Source organism: Toxorhynchites rutilus, chromosome 2, assembly GCF_029784135.1.
Source record: "Toxorhynchites rutilus septentrionalis strain SRP chromosome 2, ASM2978413v1, whole genome shotgun sequence".
In the NCBI taxonomy this organism is placed as follows: domain Eukaryota; kingdom Metazoa; phylum Arthropoda; class Insecta; order Diptera; family Culicidae; genus Toxorhynchites; species Toxorhynchites rutilus.
The window spans coordinates 222,077,694-222,094,273 of record NC_073745.1 but is presented as its reverse complement, the minus strand read 5'-3'; the positions used below and the strand labels follow the sequence as shown (position 1 = coordinate 222,094,273).

The window sequence follows — 16,580 nt, the reverse complement described above, 5'->3', positions numbered from 1 at the left end:
TGTATTCGAGAATTAGCCCCTAAATTTCTATGCCGATTTCCACAGGCTCCATGGTTTAGAAGTATTTGTTAGAGAAAAATTTCGATTTCCAGAAACGCAAGCGAGTACAAAAGTACCCGCAGTTTGCATCAATTTTGCAATGTCGATTTCCTCAGGCTCCATGGTTTTAAAGTCTGTGTTAGGGAAACATTCCCATTTCTAGACACGCAAGCGAGTACGAAAGCACCAGCAGCTTGCATCTAATTTGCTATGCCGATTTCCATAGGTTTCATGGTTTTGAAGTCTGTGTTTGGGTAACATCCATCCATTCAAGCGATCGTACCTCAATCGTTGTGCAATCGTAACTGAGTGGATACCCGAGCGGCACTCGCTTATATACCGATTGGTGTGATTTCGATAGCCTGTTTTGAAAGCAATTTTGGGGCTATTGAAACAAGTTTTTGGATCAAAAAGTAACAAGCATATAACACGTAGACATTTTATCTTTCGAATGAAGTGTATATCATACCATTTCGTTCAGTTGTTTAGGAGCTATTAACGCTCAGAATCTGGTTCTCGGGCGTAATGCTTTCGTTTTCGAAACTTTGAACTTACACCCCAGTAGTCCTACGTGAAACCCCCAAGACGTTTCAACCCATGTAGTAATACAGTATACAGATTTTGAACCATTTCAGCGTCTGAGTTCGATTCAGCGCGTCGAATGTGAAAATGTTGACAAAAGGATTTCGATAAAGATTTTTTTCGTTCCTCTGAAATGATTTTGTAGCGAGCAAAACCGAAATGTGTGACATCAGAGAAACTGCCGACCGCTTGCTAGTTGGAGCGAGAATGAGTATTATAATACGGAAATGGTTTATTTGTACCCAATAAGTTATGTGTAAACGGGCGGGATTAATTTGCAATATATCCTCTTTCCACAGAGTCCGTATGAGCGAACGCTGCATTTGCAGTTCGAACGAGCGCTTTACTCACGCACGCAGTGGTATACAAAAATTGTATCTCACGACTTCACTCGATCCTTGGTCTAGAAAGCACAGGCAGGTAAGAAATTTACAGTTTCATGACTTGGCATCCTTTCTAAGGGACGTAATCTTGACGTAGGACTAGTTGATTCGGGTGAAATACTATCAGTGTTTCTATTATCAGTTTTAGCTTAACAATATGTCAGAAACATGGCTATTTGCAACATTAGTGTGATCTGATAAAACTAGAATGTAGGCTGACTAATTTTTGAATGTTTACTACTTTTAACTATTTTTTTATATTTTGTTATTTAGTCCGTTCTGACTGAACACCGACCAAATTAGTGTCAGACGATGTTTGCACAATGATATTTGTCTTACTCTAAACATAACGTCTATCGCATCAGCAGTACATTTAACTATATAGCATACACAAACTGGAATTATATATTTTGACTTTAAGTAACTGTCCGAAGAATGCGATTTATATAATTCTTCAATTGTTGCTGAGTATCGGGCGTTAGTGCCGCTGTTCAGTCCCTGAAGACGAATGAGACATTGCATAAGAAGTTCCACCCCTCTACTTCTTGCGATTCTCCAGCGAGCTAGCATAGCAGTCTAGCAGCAAGGATCGCATGAGTATTTTCCAACCGAAAACAGAAACCAATTAGAATCTAATAAGAACCAAGAGTGAAAGGAGAAGCAGAACATCACCAGCAGGAGTAAAATCAACAACAAGAAGAAGTTGAGCAGCAGCCGCAGCAGAGCGAGGGACTTTTTGGAGAAAAATCGTGAACGTGGGCAGAACGTTTTGCTTCCACGAGAAGAACGGAGTGAAAGTTGAAGGATCCGGTCAAGAAGTCGAATAAACGTGGTTTATACTTGATTCTTGTGTTTTTTCTACCGTTTATAAGTAGTGATTGAACAGAACCTTTCAAAGAGAATTCCTGTGAGAGTTTCCGCTGTGGACTTTCGGTTCAAGCGTCCAGAGGCATATTTCCACCGGTGAAACGTGCATCATCCGACCAGAGCCTCCGCTCTCGAGACTATCGAATCCAACAGCCGCTTTTAAGGAAAAATACGATTCTGTTCACACTGCTTTCTGCCGTACATTGCTATTATGCATAGTTGTCTCATGTTAGTTTTTGACAATTTTCACTTTTCTTTATAAAACGATGTTTCATGCTTAATCTTCCGGAGGAACACAAAAAAAGTTATTGGTTGTTCCCAGATATAAAAAAACAACATCATGCTCAATTGTTCCATGTTGATATTCTACACCCAAACTAGCGTTGGCTGAAAACACTTCATCTTTGGCAGAAATAATGTCATTTTGTGTGCTGGAAGGTCAAATGCGCAAATAATGAGCTGTTTTAAAAGCTTATAAATGGTTTGTATGTATGCGAGCAGACATCTCTTTCTGTTTTCTTTTCTCATTTCATTTGGGATTGTGCCAAAAAAAGGCCATGCGACGTCAATGGGGATCGAACCAAGGTCGGCTGGAATGCAAAGATATTTTACACGACCACGCTATCCACATAGCTGCCAGCGCTGTTTATAGAAGCGTGCACCGAAGCACCTCATCGTAAAATGAAGTTGAAAAGTGTTTTCTAAGAGGATAAAGAAGAACATGAACGAGAATATATCTTTCTCTGTCTGGGCCAAACTATACGAAAAGCTTTCATGTGAATTGTGCTTATAGCTTCTGGTGGACACATATGGTAGAAACTTTAATTGCATTTTTCTCAGTTGTTGATTTTGGAACATGGAATAGTTATACGTAGAACGACAGCTTTGCAATTGAAACAAACGCTTCTTCCAATCTGCCATAATAATTTTCCAACCATTTAATGAAACAAAGAATCTATTAAAATAATTGTTAGTTTTTACATTTCTTACCAACCCTAATGATTTGAAACACGTGTAACATGTATCACAAAGTGAAATTTTGTTTGGCCATGATATAATCGAAAACCAACAAGCTACTAAAAGTTAAATAGCGGGCGGTTTTGGAGGACGTTTTGTGAAAACTAAAATTTAGCAATATGAACCTAACACCAAAATCCCAAGCAACTTGTTTCCAACCTAGTTTAGGTTCAAATATGTTTCGCCGGCGCACACTTACCAGATCCAATGTTGACCTCTTGCTGGGCTTGAAAATCTAAAACGAGAAAAGAGAGAAGAGATAAAATAAAATAAAATCGAACAGCTAATTTGTTTGTGAATTTCGCCCTCCACCAACCGGCGTGGTGCCAGCGTATAGCAGACAAACAAGTATGTTGATGAACATGGAGTGGTTATTATTTTTGCTAAGAGAACCCTCCGTCACGAGTCGTCATGAGTGCCATCGGACGAAATCTAAATCTGCGATCGACAAGTGTTTGATTTGAGTATGCTAGTTTGAGTAGCCGTTGGGCATTTGCGATTGAGAAAGGAGTGGAAAAACCGTTATATCCGGTGATCTGACGACTTTATTACACACCGACGCTGTGGAAACGTCAGAATGTTTGCTGTGTGACAGCAACAAGCTGTTTTCTTTCTCAAGAACCACATTCATGTCGACCATGTCGAAAACCCTCAGTATCCAACGAAAAACGTTTGGTGGCGAAAAAGGGCGGTCCAGGCAAACCTATATCTGTCCGTCCGATGGAGATCCGGGGGTGTCTGGTGGTACTATTTGCAGTTCAGCACCATGGCACCACGGCATAGGCAGTCACGGCATGCTTTGTCGCAAGATTAGCTACCGCGCGCAGGTGTTCGGTGGCTTGCATGCAATTCGCCACCTACACGCCCACTTTGATCTACTTCGGTGCGATCGGTTATTCGCGGCGAGCGCTGATGATCGCTTTTATTACACTCCATTTTGTCTGTGCTCCAGCGGTGTTGCTGATCCAATGAACCTGTACCCTGAACGCCGCCAACTGCGATGGCAATCTTGGCACCGAATGAGTGCTAACGTACATTGATCTGTCTATCCATGACATCCATTCCACAGATCTTGCGAATGCGATCGCCAGAAATCGACGGGAGTGTGCTGGGTGAAACTAATGACACTAAAGAACAATTCGTCGTGGACAGATTGGTGGACAATGGGTTAGGATTTGATCGATTCGTTATTGGGCGAACCCAATGACGGAGACTTATAGAGTTGGCAAAAACAAAATCGAATGAACCGCCAATGCCATGTTTGGGGAAGTCTCAGTATTGATCGAGATATGTCGCTCACAAGAATTGAGATTGCTCTAATCAATCTCGTTCTCTGTTTTTGGTAACTTCCACCGACACAACGTGCAAATATAATGGGCTGTCTGGTTTCTCACTAGTCTATGTAGACACTTTCAGCGCGAGTCCAATAGCTACATTAACGAACCGAAAGAAATTGATTATATGCCACGATACAACCGAGGCGAATGTCTCTCATGACCTGATCTTGGCCTACAGAAATGCGAAATAATAGGGCAATTGACGTTCAAATACAAAATCTCAAATCTACTGACATAATGCAAACAGACAGCGTGCAGCTCAGCATGTAGGGGAACCCTCGCTTTGGACCTCCGAGGGATCCACATAGACACCAGTGGATAGTTTATTTCTTATTAAAACAATTCGATTGAATCGCGCTATTCGTTGCGGTTTTTTCCGCAAGCCTCGGAGCGATCTGCTAAGGTCGGAGTCGTACACAGGTAGGTACTGCAAATAAGGTGAGCAACAAAAGGTAAAATGCATCTATTCATTAGACCACAGCCGATTGTCTGACTCTTGTGTGAGACGTGACGCAAAGTAAGAAAAAAAACCTCAAAGAATTGAGCATAATAAATCGACAATGAATGAGTATTGTACGAATGAAAAATAACAGCAACAAACCATCTTCTCCGCCAATTTTCCATCTGTTGTTGCCGTCGGGTTCCGATACGTTAGTCAAATCACCTGTGTCATTTGATTAGCGTGCGGTTTTGTCTCGTCCACTAGGCTCGACCGCCGCGGGGGATTCGTTCATGCAGATCGTGCGAGCCGCCGGTAAGCCGGCAATTGCGAGTTGTAAGTAGTTATAAAACAATAGTTGCGCGCGGTAAAGTCGAATTGATAATCTTTTTACGCGCAGCCATTGGGGGGTGCTTCGCCTTGAGAGATGCCCTATTTGATTAGGTCGTGATGCGGTGGGAAATTGTGGAATGGTCTCTAGTCACTGCAGCATGTAGGGGTTGTTTTTGTTACTATTGAGCTTTTGTATATTATTTCGGTAAATACAATTTTACTCATGGGTGATTCAAGTACTTCTAATCAATTCTAGAAATGATATGAAATGCAAATCACCCATTTCACGCCAAACGGATATAGTGGTTCTCAGATTTCCGTAAAAATTTGTAGTTTTGTTCCTTATCGCAAATTATTAGACCCGTTTTTTTAATTTTTTTATTAGGTCTAACATGTTGCGATAAGGAACAAAACTAACAATTTTCACGAAACAATATCCAAAAAAAATTAACCGTCGCTCAATTTCCCAACAGGACGAGTTTATTTACGTTGTTGAATGACAAATGACGCTAACAGTTCGGCTGAAAGGTTCAAAAGGTTGACGTCTAGATGGCGCCTCTTGCAAAAATGTAGTTGACTATCACAAAGCACCATCTTTCAATTGATACGTGTCAAAATTTGACAGCAATCGGTCGATTGGTTCGTGAGTTACAGCATTGAAAGTGAAACAACTTTTGTTATTGTGAAAATAATGGAAAAATCCCTAATTGCATGAGTTGGGCTTCGAACTTCTTCCGCATCCACCGTAATCTCCAGATTCGCCCCCCAGCGACTGGGCCGTGTATGTGGCAAAGTATGCGGAAAGCTTATTTGTCTTTTTTTTCGCTCGCTCCTATTAACCTTATATTGCTGTACCATGTATATTATACAAATGCTTACCAGTATTTGTGAGTCATGAAATTTTCTGTTATGTTATGTCTCATGAAATGTCATAAATGGGGATGACAAAACGTGAGCTCAAAATCAATTTTGGGTGTAGCTATGTGGAAAGCGTGGTCGTGTGCAATAGCTTTGGCGGCTTTGGTTCGATCCCCATTGACGTCGTATGGACTTTTTTATGGCATAATCCCAAATGAAATGAGAAAAGAAAACAGAAAGAGATGTCTGCACGTATACATACAAATAATTTTTAAACTTTTAAAACAGTTCATTATTTGCGCATTTGACTCTCCAGCACACTAAATGGCATCATTTCTGCCAAAGATGAAATGTTTTCTGCCAACGCTAGTTTGGGTGTGGAATCAGTATATGAATACCATCACTACACCGAGTATCTTGAATTTGTCGAAGAAATGAGTTTGTTTCATTAAACGATGTTGTATCCATTTTTCACATAAGCCAGAAGTGGCATTATTTCATTGAACACTGATGAAACTGTTGGTTGAGCCATACCAAGTGAAAAGCTTCCTTTTAAAGCTGAAGAAATAGCAGTGCTTCTGAAAGTTGGTTTGAACACAGTTGTATCCGAAATATTTTCAATTGCTTCTCGGCTAAACCTGAAATACTACCGAAATCTTGAAACAAAAGAATTATTATTATCGTTCATATCGAAAACGTTAATAAGACGAAATCACTCATTTTCACTTAGCGACAGAGGGTTATTTTGATCTCTCAGCTCCCGTTTCTGTGTATCGCTGTCTTGAAAAAACAATTCACCATCTTTTCTTTCTAATCACAATTCTAATATAATATCAAATTGAATTTGTTTTTCGTTTTTTTTATCTTCGCAATTCTTTGCAATTTGCAATTCGACATTTCTCTTCGGGACAAATTTCGCTCGAAATCTGGTACACTGAAAATATCAACTTCAATTCGATATAAACTAAGTTAAATTCGATTCGAATTGGAATTTTCTCGAACCGACTTACTCGTTTCGAAAAGCGGAATGCCACCCCTGCATTGGGATGTTTTCAGTCTATGAACATGACAACGATTTATACACCCCCTGCAAAAATACGAGGTCTTATTTCTGATATCAACGCATTAAACCACTCGAATGGCTTCAATTGAGAATGCTTTATATTGGGCTATATTTTATTTATGTAGACTGGTTCGTGGTTCACATAGGATAAGATTTCATTGTAAAATTGAAATGTTAAAATCCTCCAATTGGTTTTACATAGGACGAATTTCATGCCAACTCGTCTTAGGAGTTGGCAGCACTATCTCAGATAGTAGTGAAACGTTGTGGGTGTAAAGACATGGGTCATTTAAGAAACTTTGCATACTTGAAATATTCGAACAAGAATTAGACCACTTTTTGGAAAAAGACAAACTTTTTTCTTAATTTTTTACAAAAATTTATGATTTAAAAACTATGTTACCTACAAAATGCTTGTCAATGTCAATGAAATGTACGAAATTGTTTAAACTTTCACAAAAAAATACCAAATTTTTTTGGGAAAAAATTGCGCTGAAAAGTTATTCAAAAAATTAAAATTGATTTTTCTCAAAAACGTATTTTTTTTAAATCTTAAAAATATATACATATGAATAGCCCTTACAATTTCCAACAAGTTGTCCATACATTGGAAGATGGGCATTTTTACAGGGAAAAAGTTTTTCGAACAACAACTTTTTCATGTTTTCTTTGAAAAAAAATACAACTTATTCTAATTTTGTTTAAAGTCAAGATAGCGATATAGTGTATTCGACAAAGTTTTAGATCTTGTTAAAATATAATCTTTTGTCGAAGACACCAACTTTCTATCTTTTATAGTTTTTGGAATATAAGCCATTTTTGTATGAAGACTCCTGCAAAAAATAATGGTTAGCTCGTAACATTTTTGTGTGTAATTTCTCACGTTTGATATGTTCTTGACATGTTTCTAAATAGCGAAAAGTAAACTTGTTGGAAAATTTAAGGGCTATTTATATCTATTTTTTTCATAATTTTAAAAGCATATGTTTTCGAGAAAAACGAACGTTTAATTTTTTTTTCGTTGATTTTTTTTCCAAAAAATTCTTTGATAATTTTTAATGAAAACCAACATTATTTCCTACATTCCATTCTTTGACTAAAATTTTGTAGGTCTGATAGATATTTTTGTAGGTTTTTTAAAATGTTGAGTTTTTTCAACTTTTTTTTTGAAAATCTTAACTTAAAAACTATAAGATCTACAAAAAATTGTTCGTGGAATGAAATGTAGGAAATAACTTAGGTTTTCATTAAAAATTATCAAAGAATTTTTTGGAAAAAAAATAATTGAAAACAAAATATTTTGAAAATAGAAATTCTTTTTTCTCGAAAATATATACTTTTAAAATTCTAAAAAAAAAAAAATATAAATAGCCCTTAAAATTTCCAACAAGTTCTCCATACTTCGGACGATGGGGAGAGTTGTTCGAACAACAACTTTTTCATTTTTTTTTCTTTGAAAAAATAGTATAATTGTTTAATTCGTAACATTTTTATGTATAAACAATCTGATCCGGCAAATTTCGTCCCGCCCGAAATTCATTTTTCGTTATCACATCCACGTTTTCTTACTCAACGCACGTTCATGGGTCCAATCGCAGTCACACCCCCCCCCTAAAGAGGGGAGAGGAGTGTCTATTCACCATGGAAACGTTTCGTATCCCCTAAACCATTCGCATGACAAATTCGGCTCCATTTGCTTGATTAGTTTTCGAATTATGCAGAAATGTGTCTTTCATTTGTATGGCCCCTTAGAGAGGGGGTGTGGTCTCAAACTATCACGAAAACCTTCCCCAGCCCCAAAAACCCCTACATACCAATTTTCATGTTGATCGGTTCAGTAGTTTCCGAGTCCACAAGAATCAGACAGTCAGACAGACAGACAGACAGACAGATAGAAATCCATTTTTATATATATAAAGGGTGTGTCACATAAAATTGCATCACGGAAAAAACGCTGTAGAAATTTAATTTTTAGGAATTATATCTTCAGCTTTCGCTTATAATCAGATAAGAGTGTATAGATCACGTTGGCCATGCTTCACTGTCAATTTTTCGTAAATTTGGAAAAATGTCGTCGAACGAAAAAGAGCGTCGTGAATTAATCCTGTGCACTCATTTTGAGAATCCGGAGTTGTCACATCGGGACAACGGTAAGATGCTGGGAATCGTCCAATCCACGGTCACCAGAGTACTAAAACGATCCTTCGAGAACCTAACCATCGACCGGAAGGTGAAGAACGGCAAAAATGGATACTCCGTCAGTGAAAAAGATCACAAGCGCGTAGTTAAGCAGTTTAGACGTGATCTGAGAAGTTCGGTCCGGGATGTCGCCAATAAGCTGAATTTATCAAATTCATTCGTCCAGCGGACCAAGCAGCGGGATGGCCTGCGTACATACAAGGTTCAGAAGGCTCCTAACCGCGACGAAAGGCAAAACATGGTGGGGAAGACGCAAGCCCGGAAGCTGTACACCGAAATGCTGACGAAGCCGCATTGCCTGGTAATGGACGACGAAACCTACGTCAAAGCGGACTTTCGTCAGCTGCCGGGCCTGTTGTTCTTCTCCGCAAAGGACAAATTCAGCGTTCCGGAGGAGATTCGCAAGCAGAAACTATCCAAGTTTGCCAAAAAGTACATGGTGTGGCAAGCGATCTGCTCTTGCGGAAAGCGGAGCGCCCCCTTCGTGATGACCGGCACGGTAAACGGGCAGGTTTACCTTAAGGAGTGCCTACAGAAGCGCTTACTACCACTATTGAAGCAGCACGAGGGCCCGACCATCTTCTGGCCGGATCTCGCTTCGTGCCACTATTCAAAGGACGTGTTGGAGTGGTACGAAGCCAACGGGGTCACCTTCGTGCCAAAGGAAATGAACCCGCCCAACGCGCCGAAGCTTCGCCCAATAGAGAAATATTGGGCGATTATGAAGCAGGCCCTCCGGAAGAACCCAAAAGTTGTCAAATCGGAGGCGGACTTCAAGAGAAAATGGATTTCTGTTAAAAAAAAACTACAACCTGACGTTGTACAGAACCTTATGGACGGGGTAAAGAGGAAGGTGCGAGCATACGGGCTTGGGCTCGAAGTATGAATAAAAAGAAAATTCCAAAAGTTGTTTAATAGTTTTTATTTTACTGTCTAAAATTTTCAAAAGGTTCGGACTACTGGGCGAATTTCTACAGCGTTTTTACGTGATGCAATTTGATGTGACACACCCTTTAGATTATCGCAATTTACATACTCTGCTAACTTTTCGCTATTCAGAAACATGTCAAGAACATGTCAAACGTGAGAATTTACACACAAAAATGTTACGGGCAAAACATGATTTTTTTCAGGAGTTTTCATACAAAAACGACTTATATTCCAAAAACTATAAAAGATAGAAAGTTGATGTCTTCGAAAAAAGTGTATATTTTAATAAGATCTAAAACTTTGTCGAATACACTGTATCGCTATCTTGACTGTATACAAAATTAGAATACGCTGTATTTTTTTCAAAGAAAACATGAAAAAGTTGTTGTTCGAAAAACTTTTTCTTTGTAAAAGTGCCCATCTTCCTATGTATGGACGAATTATTGGAAATTGTATGGGCTATTCATATATATATTTATGGGAATTTTTAAAAAAATACGTTTTTGAGAAAAATCAATTTTAATTTTTAAAATAACAAAATTGGTATTTTTTTGTGAATATTTTAATAATTTCCTACATTCATCCTTTGACAAGAGTTCTGTAGGTATCATAGTTTTTAAGTTATAAATTTGTGTAAAAAAATAAGAAAAAAAATTGTCTTTTTCCAAAAAGTAGTCTAATTATTTTTCGAATATTTCAAGTATGCAAAGTTGCTTAAATGACCCATGTCTTTACACCAACAACGTTTCACAGCTATCTGAGATGGTGATGCCAACGGCCAGTCGAGTTTGGCATGAAATTCGTCTTATGCTTCACATCACATATGTAAGCAAATGAATATCGTATGTCACCTATTCCATCACGCGATAATGTCTTGATCGTCCATCCTAACCCTTAACCCAACGATCTGTTGGACAGCACCACACAGAGCGTCGCTAATCGCTTGTCATTTATCATACTCTTAACTGTCATTGCGCTGCCAGTCGAGCAGCACAAATAAATTACCGCCAACCAATCAACCAATCCGCTTCGGCTCATGAAGTTTTTAGGGTGCACAGCCTAAGCGTGATTGACATTCTGAGGTTTTAGCAGCTTCTCATATAATGCTGTTCGTGATTTGCTTATGATGAATGCACATCGCCTCAAGGCTGCTGGGATACCGTTTCTATTTATGCAAATGTGCACACGACGGAGACTCATGCTGGAACCTGTGGGTGGCGTGGCAACATTGCTTCGAGGTGGGTGTGATTCTAAGTGAATGGGTTTTTTCGACACCTGATTCGCCATGAAGAAGGTATTCTGTGTTTTGGTCTATTTCTAATATGTGATCTTCTTGCAATTTAGGATTGATTGGATCACAGATAACAGATCACAGATCAATGCAAGCCAAACACATGTCGAGCGCCAAATAAATAGCAATCTATGCTCGGATAATCAGTTTTTTATCGGTATAACAGTTCGGCTGAAAAATCCATAAGGTTGACGTCTAGATGGTGCCATTTGCAAAAATATACTTGACTATCACAAAGCAGCATCTTTCAATGGATACGTGTCAAAATTTGACAGCAATCGGTCGATTGATTGTAAAATTGTAAAATTAAATGAATTGGGCTTTGAACCGCTTCCGCATCCACCGTATTCTCCAGATCTGGCTCCAGCGATTGTTTTCTGTTCGCAGACCTGAAGAGAATGCTCGCTGGCAAGAAATTTAAGACCAATGATGATGTGATTACCGAAACTGAGGCGAGGCCTATTTTGAGGAAAAACCGTAAGAGTACTATAAAAATGGTATCGAAAAGTTGCGAGATCGCTATAATCGCTGTATCGCCCTCGAAACCAATTATGTTGAATAATAAAATTGAATTTTGCAAAAAAAAATTGTTTTACTGTGTTACCTTATAAACTTTTCAGTCGAACTGTTACTCTCAGCATTCCGAATAATGGAACTCTACCCAACTTGTCATTTGCAGAAAATTACATGCATTCATCTGTTATTTGGTTACATAATAATGAGAAAATACTGATGGCGTGTTCTCCTGAGGAACGCATTTCTCTCGAATGGTTGCACAAGCTGGATCTGCTGACCCATTACGAGTCGTAGGCCAAACTAAGATCCTATCTTCGGTGGTCATTTGGCGTGATCCGGGAGCAGTCATTTTTCTAAAGCACTACTGGTAAAGTGGCGCATGCTCGATCGCTATCAACATCCATTGGCCTTCCTCTTGTTGCTACTTTTGTTCCACGTTCTCCGTTCAATCACGGTAATGTCAATCATTCTTTCACTGCATCCACTGCGAGCGGTGATCGGGTCGAGATCGAAATGTGGGTCCACCGAAAGTGCAATCGAGGTGGCATTGACAATTTTGTTATTTGAGGCTCGGTTTCTGCAGCTGTCAAATGTTCGATAAAAGTCGTAAAATGGGATTGTTTTATTCGTGTTCGCAGAAACATTCACACGTTCTTGAACTTTATAATAGGGTCGCGTTTCGTTTTTTGGATTTCGTTTTTTTTGGATGAAATCCACTTTGTGAGATGCTGATGTGCTATCTACACTGTGGATAATAATAATGCTCAAGTAACTCCGTAGGCTACTACTGAACAAGGGAATTTAGATACCATTCAATTGGAAGGCAATATGATAACTTGCGAGGCTTGAAAGAAATAACAGTTGTACACTGTCACGAAATTAAGAAAAACAAAACCAGATCAATAATCTCCGTTCGTGGTTCGTTGCTTATCTAACAACCACCAACAGGAAGTCGGTGAACCTTGAGAAGGTTGTCCGAATGACCTGTGCAATTCTTTCCCGCAGCCAGTATCAATTCCGAGCAATCTGCAGCCGAGTTGCGGCATTAAGCTTCCCTGACACAAATTCTGTGCCTGCAAAAGCATCTCTCGTCTCTTGTAATTACCTTTTCAATCGCACCAGTCTTCTGCGCTGTCTACAATGCGATCTATTTCAACACCGATGACTTAATACAGACCGCCTATTTTTCTACTGTTTGCGCCTCGTAGGCCAACCTTACCGAAGAACTCCAGCTCCACAGCGCGCCACAATGCAGCAATACTGTCAGAAAGTGGGAAAAGATGGCATCAGTCAGCGGTAACAGCATTGTGGCTCCCCGAGTAGACCGAAAGATTACTCCTTTCAAATATCTCTGCGCTTACATCGTGACTTTGGTGTCGACTGGAAGGATGGATGGCGGGTGGATTACTTCATTGCATTGGAACAAACAAAATTCAAAAACGATTACATTCTACCGGGGTTTCGGAAAGAAGTTATCCGATTCGACGAGGGAAACCCGAGCGTTTGTTGAAAAGTTGGAGCACTGGTGGAACGAGACATGGCAACGAAACGCGATTGGATACACCAGTCACCGATTCGTTGTGAAACCGACAAATGGATTAATTGTTTTTGGTGTGAAGTTGAACCGATGATGGCACATTAATGAACGTGTGCCAACCGATATCACTCTGGGTCTCGGTTGATACATCCTACCCGATGGGTGAAAATTGACGAATAAGTATATCTATGCATTGCCATTAGTATCATTTCACATGATTTTTTTGACTTAGAACTACGTCTTTCATTAACACTCTTATACTCGCGCATTGGTCTGTCAGACCGAAAAATCAATAATTCGTTCTCAGAAAACACTACGACTTTGCGATTCTCTCTAGCTTCGTCAATCGTTGTTCGTCATCGTTTAGCGTATCGTATGAGTTGGTAGGAAGGGAACGTGTATTACTTTTTTAACACTTTCGGTCTGACACACCGACGCGAGTATAGAAGTAACTTTTTTGGGATTTATTGAATACAATGCATAAGATCATTACCGGACTATTCTTACTTGATTTCAGTCCCTTTTGTAACAGGATTCAAAGGATCCATATATTAACTATTCGTCGATATATTCGTCGTTAGATTCAAACGTTGAAAAGCAAAACATAAACGTTTGACTTTCGTATGGTTATTCGGTTATTCGGTTAATGGTCATAAATATACAGACTTGTGAAAGAATTTCACTTGTGGGAGAATAGTAAACAGTAAACTATGAACTAATCGGTGTCTCATGGTAATTTTTAACAGTTACAGTTTCGGGGGTATGTTTTTTTATAATGGACAACATCCTTTTATATCATCTTTTTATGTACCATCTAAAAAAAGGCAAACAATATTAGAAATATGCAAACTTTATATTCCAGAACCTTCATCATCTGGTAATTATCTAGAAGGCCAAAAAGTACATGGTGTGGCAAGCGATCTGCTCTTGCGGAAAGCGGAGCGCCCCCTTCGTGATGACCGGCACGGTAAACGGGCAGGTTTACCTTAAGGAGTGCCTACAGAAGCGCTTACTACCACTATTGAAGCAGCACGAGGGCCCGACCATCTTCTAGCCAGATCTCGCTTCGTGCCGTTATTCAAAGGACGTGTTGGAGTGGTACGAAGCCAACGGGGTCACCTTCGTGCCAAAGGAAATGAACCCGCCCAACGCACCGGAGCTTCGCCCAATAGAGAAATATTGGGCAATTATGAAGCAGGCCATCCGGAAGAACCCAAAAGTTGTCAAATCGGAGGCGGACTTCAAGAGAAAATGGATTTCTGTTCAAAAAAAACTACAACCTGACGTTGTACAGAACCTTATGGACGGGGTAAAGAGGAAGGTGCGAGCATACGGGCTTGGGCTCGAAGTATGAATAAAAAGAAAATGCCAAAAGTTGTTTAATAGTTTTTATTTTACTGTCTAAAATTTTCAAAGGGATCGGTCTACTGGGCGAATTTCTACAGCGTTTTTTCCGTGATGCAATTTGATGTGACACACCCTTTATATACCAAACGAATCGGAAATTCCCTAAGATTTGTTTGATATGCTATACATTACAATCTATAGTCTGTATATGGTTTAAATTAATGAAAATCGGACGCATTCCCATTTCTTCATACATTTGTTCTGTCCATTTGTGTGCTTTCTCGAACTATTGTTTAACGAAATGTGATGAGATCCAATCACCGAATCAATCAAGCTTGATTACGGGTTTAAAAATTCATGGTGGGACTGCTGTGCCTAGAATATCAACACGAGACAATTGAATTTGATGTTTTTTTTTTGAAATACTGGGAACAAAAAATAATTTTTTTCGAGTTTTTCCGAAAGATTATGCATAGAAACATCGTTTTATGAAGAAATGAGTGATCTGCAACACCTTCGCAGAATATGAATCTCATTCCAATTCAGTATAGTGACTTTACAGATTATCAATTAAGTTGTAAGAGAAGAATACGATATACGCTCAGTTTGTGTATTGTTCTTGCGAGGGCCCGACGATTGAAGTAACTATCTTAAAGTGGATCTAAAAAACCACTCCAATCGTTGGCTCTATTCAATACCACCAAGAATTCGTTCTGTATATTTCTGAGCTTGTCTTTTGTTGCCATCAATACCGAGCAACTTATGTAGCGGCGAGGCATATTTTGCGCGTAATTGCGTTAAATTGACCACAAATACTTTTGTCAATTCCTACAGTTTTAACAATGTCACGAATTCTTATTCGATACCTAGATCGATCCAGATCTGATCTTATTACAAATTCAGGGTTCTGTTTGGGTATATTATAATTATATATTATAAGCTGACTCGGCGAATTTCGTTCTGCCCAAAATTGATTTTTTGATATGAATTCTTTCGAACATTCACGTTTTCTTACCAAGCGAACGTTCGTGGGTTCAATCGCGTAACTTGCAATTGATTGATCTTCAAATCGATCATTTGCAGTTTCTTTTTATTATAATTTTCCTATTATTTCTACCAAAACTGTTCATTATAATATAAATTTAATTTTAGATACAATTTTTGCTCAAGATTCTTAATTCACTTGGAAATAACATGTTTCTCCGTTACATGGAATACATGTTTGATAAAGAAAAGTAAATTTTCATTCATAATTTTTATTTTCAACGCGCGTTATTCCACCTGCGAATTTGTTGCCATTTTCGCTTCACACCAACGAAACGGAAACTTAATTCCGCAATCGTGAGATCCAACTGGGCTAACAACGATGTCATTGGCCTTCCATTTTTATTTATGCAGATTTATTTTTTCGTAATGCAATTTATTATGTTGGTTTTCATGTCCTTGGGTACGAAAGTGACCCCTGTTGGCTTCGTACCACTCCAGGACATCCTTTGAACAGTGACACGAAGCTAGATCCGGCCAGAAGATTGTAGGGCCCTCGTGTTGCTTCAACAGAGGAGGTAGACGCTTCTGTAGACACTCCTTGAGATCAGCCCGTTTACAGTCCTAGTAGTCACGAACAGTGCACTCCGTTTGCCACATCAGCCGATCACTTGCCAAATCATGTATTTCTTGACAAACTTTGAATTTTCTGCTTTCTTTCTCCTCCGGAACAACAAACTTGTGCTGGGCGGTGAAGAACAGTACCCCCGGAAGCTGCGGAAGTCCGGCTTGACGTAGGTCTCATCTTCCATGATGAGACAATGAGGCTTACGATTCCAAACCGTGAGACTGGCTTGC

At 39.2% G+C, this 16,580-nt stretch overlaps 1 protein-coding gene across 1 annotated transcript in view; it reads right to left on the bottom strand.

Annotated features, from left to right (window-relative positions):
* The window catches only part of LOC129764438 (uncharacterized protein DDB_G0283697), a 342,339-nt gene that overhangs the window by 113,831 nt on the left and 211,928 nt on the right, over nucleotides 1–16,580 (bottom strand). Inside the window, exon 5 of the mRNA XM_055763512.1 lies at nucleotides 3,088–3,123. The gene's annotated coding sequence lies outside the window, so the exon portion shown is untranslated. The remainder of the gene's footprint in view (nucleotides 1–3,087; nucleotides 3,124–16,580) is intronic.